The 4,429-nt window shown below is 40.1% G+C and overlaps 1 long non-coding RNA gene across 1 annotated transcript; it reads right to left on the minus strand.

Annotated features, from left to right (window-relative positions):
* Positions 1–1,673: 1,673 nt before the first annotated feature.
* On the minus strand, positions 1,674–4,047 carry LOC131245314 (uncharacterized). The gene is made up of 2 exons (XR_009170826.1): positions 3,932–4,047; positions 1,674–2,001 (listed from the first exon to the last, which is right to left on the minus strand). It is a non-coding gene; the product is annotated as an uncharacterized LOC131245314 (long non-coding RNA).
* Positions 4,048–4,429: the final 382 nt, after the last annotated feature.

Consider the following 4,429-nt stretch of genomic DNA (forward strand, 5'->3'; position numbering starts at 1 on the left):
TTTATAGGGGTTTGAATTTCATTACTAAATTAATTTTAATATATTTAATTAGGGTTCATATGTGATGTTTGAGACAATGGTTATAATAAGCCCGTCGAAATATATATCTTGCCCAAAAATGATAAAATTTCAAATCTCAAACATCTGAGTGACTAACCAGTGATTTTTAATCGTTGATTTACTTGGACAATGTTTGGACGATGTAGATCATTATATTAAGGTAATTATAATGATGCAATTGATAATCTAAGAGTTTTGTGATATCAGTGGGCAATATGCCCAATAAATGAATAACATAACGACACATGTTACACATTCAACTCTTGAAAGGATTTTAGATGTAATCCAAGCTTTTACCTTGATTTGAAACACCTTTTTTTAGGGGATATGAAGCCCCAGGATTTGAAACTCCTGAGGGGTTGTTTGGCACCATGGAATTGGGAGGATTTCAAATCCCCTTTGTTGTTTAGCACCATAGAGTAAACGGGGGTTTCAAATCCCCTCAAAGAAGGGGTTTGAAATACATAGCAAAAGCTTGGATTACATCTAAAATCCTTCTAAGAGTTACATGTGTACTATGTGTGTCACTACGCTATTACTTTATTGGGCACGTGGCCCACTAATGATATCCCGAAACAATTAGATTATCAATTGCATCACTATAATTACTTTAACATTATGATTAGCATTGTTTAAAACATTTTTCACGTAAATCAACGGTTAAAAATTATTGGTTAGTCACTCGATCTTATGCTTGTGGCCCATCCGAGACTTGAAATTTCATCATTTTTAGGCAAAGTATATATTTTAGTGGGTTATTACAACCATTGTGTCAAATACAACATATGTTCACTAATTACAGATATTAAAGTTGATTTTGTAATTAAATTCAAACCCCCGTAAATATATCATACATAACTACTTTTGGATTAAAGTTATTCCCAACCAGGGTGCCAAAAACAATAGTAGGATTCCAAATTCACCCCACGGTTTCAAATCCAGGGGGTCTGAATCCAAGGGGCTCCAAATCCACGCTCCCAAACAAGCCCTAATTACTTTATGGTGCCAAACATATCAGAGGATTTAAAATACCCTCAAACCCCCCAAGTCCTTAGTGCCAAATGACCCTTTAACAAACTTCTATGGCCAAATGAATGTTTCAATCGTGGACGTCCAATCCTCACCACTTCCTATCATGCAACTTGCTTAAGTTTTAAATCAGCTTCATTTTTGAACTTGTGTCCTAACATGATCCGACAAAACAAAAGAATGAACTGAGTAAATTTCTCACAAACATCATGATGGCCCCCACCCAACTTCAAGAGGGATGCATTTTGGCTACACACCAATAGCTACGGCCGCTAGACGGTGCTATGTGGACCCACCATGATGTATTTTTTTTATCCACATAGGCCACTAACTAGTAGGTGCTATGTGGACCCACCATAATGTATGTGTTTTATAAGGGCCGTTGATCTATTTTTTCGTATCATTTTATGGCATGAGCCTGAAATTAAGGGAGATCCAAACCTCAAGTAGACTACATCACATGGAACAAGGTTAATTGGATGTTCACCTATAAAAACTTCTCATGGGCAACAAGTTTATAACATTTTTTTTTTTTTTTTTTTTTTTTTTTTTTTTTAAACCTATTGAATAGGTAAGATGTCAAATAAACATTAAACTGTACCCCATGAGGTTTTCAACGGTGGACATTTAATCACTGCTGTTTTCGGTGGTGTGGTCCACCTGAGATTTAGATATACCTCATTTTTTAAATCAAGCCCTAAAATGATAAGTAAAAATGAATAAAACACATGTATCACAGTGGACCCACAAAGCACCGACCTGGCTATTGGCATCGTGAATGGCCAAACCGCGTCAATCCACGTCCGTACCAAACCACCTCAACGGAAAAGAAGCTGGTCCCATTTTTCCACCAATCAAAACAAGGCGAGTCTCACAACCGGTAGTCACGCGCCAGCAAAGCGAATGAGTGTTCTGCAATCAAGTAGGAGGGTAATTTAGTCATTTATCCATCACACCTACGGAAATCACGGGCCGGAAATCTTGGATAAAGGGTCTGAAGCAAGCTTGCGTATGATTAGACACTAGTCACATAATACGCATGGTGGCATCTAACTTTTCATACTGACTATATTACCCTCTGTTTCGAAACTCCTAGTGTACCGTACATGATGCTCATCTAAGCCGCTGGTGCAAAATGTGGCATAGATGCATGTCGATCCAGGGTGAGAAAATCATGGGCCCCACCTTCCATGAGTAGTACATCACAAAAACTAGATGGATGGTTGAAAAAACCTGAAATTTGATGGCCAAACATCAAATGGCTGTGATCGTATTTTGTGGTCCTAATCAACAATAGGACCCACGTCCGGATGTTCAGGGATTCTACATTGATTCGACCATGAATCATGTGCGAGTATGATCTTGCATGCACGTGTAGAAAAGGAATTAGTCAGTACTCTGTCGGACCATAGTACATCATAGGAATGCATATAGGCACTATACACATTCAAGGCAAGTACCTCAATCCAAACCGTCTAAACTGACCAGGGTATACATACCATGGAGTGCAATCATCACAAGTTCTCGATCATCTGGGATTGAACACCAAACAGACGGTTGAAAAGAAAGAAAGAAAAAGACAAAGGAAAATGAATGGTTTTGAGGGTACAGATGAATTGGGCGGTTTGGATTGAGGTTGAAGCATGAGATGTGTAGGAATGTGACGTGAGAATAAAGAGAGAAGGGTAGAAAAGGAATAGCATGGGAAAGGGACGTATTCGGAGCATTCCCAATAAAGAAGGAAAGAGGTACGAATGAGGGGGGTAGCTTTTGAAGAGCCTCATAAAGAAAATGATAGGTCCAAGGAAGAGAGGAGTTTTGTCTGCCGTTGATTAGTGGGGCACTGTGGGATGTTTGTCCTTCACGCCACAAGACCTTTGACAATTGCTTTCAAGGACAAGGAGATGGAGATATGGAAATAGTGGGATAATGACATACAGAGGTCACACAGGGAATTAACAATTCTCAGCTTGATTCAAAATTTCTGTGGCCCCCATGATGTTTTCAACGGTAGGAGTTCAATCAACATTGTTTACTGTGTGGTGTGGTCCACTTGAGTTTTGGGCTCGTGAATTAAAATGAGATGGGAAAATGGATAGACGGCGTGGATAAAATACATACATCACGGTGGGCCACACAAAGTCCTGCCACCATGTAGTCCGGTGGTGGTAGGTCACCACGCAATCTGTGTCCCAGTCGTTGACAGTAACAAAGCTAGCTGCAACCTGAAGCCCTGGTAGAGAGAGAGAGAGAGAGAGAGAGAGAGAGAGAGAGAGAGGTTGGTGTCTTTGCACAAATCAATTGATTATGGTTTTTATTTGAAAATGAAAATGAGTTGTGAGTTTGGGGGTGTGTGTGCGGATGTGTGTGTGTATGAGAGAGAGAGAGAGAGAGAGAGAGAGAGAGAGAGAGAGAGAAGAGGTTGGTGTCTTTGCACAAATCAATTGATTATGGTTTTTATTTGAAAATGAAAATGAGTTGTGAGTTTGGGGGTGTGTGTGCGGATGTGTGTGTGTATAAGACGGACACAGAGAGAGAGAGAGAGAGAGAGAGAGAGAGAGAGAGAGAGAGAGAGAGAGAGAGAGAGAGAGATTTGATATCTTTGAGAAATCAATATGGATTATGATTTTCAGTTGAATATGTGAGCAAGAGGTTAGTGTATTGGCACAAATCAATACGTGTTTGTGTGTGTGTGTGTGTGTGTGTGTGTGTGTGTGTGTGAGAGAGAGAGAGAGAGAGAGAGAGTATGCTTGGCTCCTCGCACGCCACCCACAGTAGCCGATCAGTGAAGAGATAGGTCTCTACGTGTGGCATACAGGGAGCCAGGCACAACCCATTTCACCTTATCCTTCCTCTTCTTCTTTTCCTTCTTCTTTCTTCCTCCTTCCTTCCTTCCTTCCTTCCTTCCCCCCCTTTTCTCCTCCTCTCTCATCTCCCACAGACAGATAGAGAGAGAGAAAGAGAGAGAGAGCGGCCAAGGAATGAGGTGATGGAGGATGCTTTTATAGACCATGAGAAGGAATGAGAATTCTTTTTTATTATAAAATAATAAAATGGAAAGCCAAACATCTCCCCAAAATCTAATTAAAAACTTATAACTTTTTTACTCCGCATGACCCTTCCAAATCGTACTCCTATATCCCTCTTCCGAACATGGGACCCACCCTCCATGATCAGAACCGTTCATCAAGTTTCTACCACCATATATATACATTTAAATAAAAACCATCACTTTATTGATGAAGTAAACCCCACCACTTCCAAATTTTTATGGTTAAAACTTGAAAAAGCCATCTACTCTTATTCTTCATCAATCAGCTGGACGGCCACGATATTCCAG

Source organism: Magnolia sinica, chromosome 1 (genome assembly GCF_029962835.1).
Source record: "Magnolia sinica isolate HGM2019 chromosome 1, MsV1, whole genome shotgun sequence".
Taxonomy (NCBI): domain Eukaryota; kingdom Viridiplantae; phylum Streptophyta; class Magnoliopsida; order Magnoliales; family Magnoliaceae; genus Magnolia; species Magnolia sinica.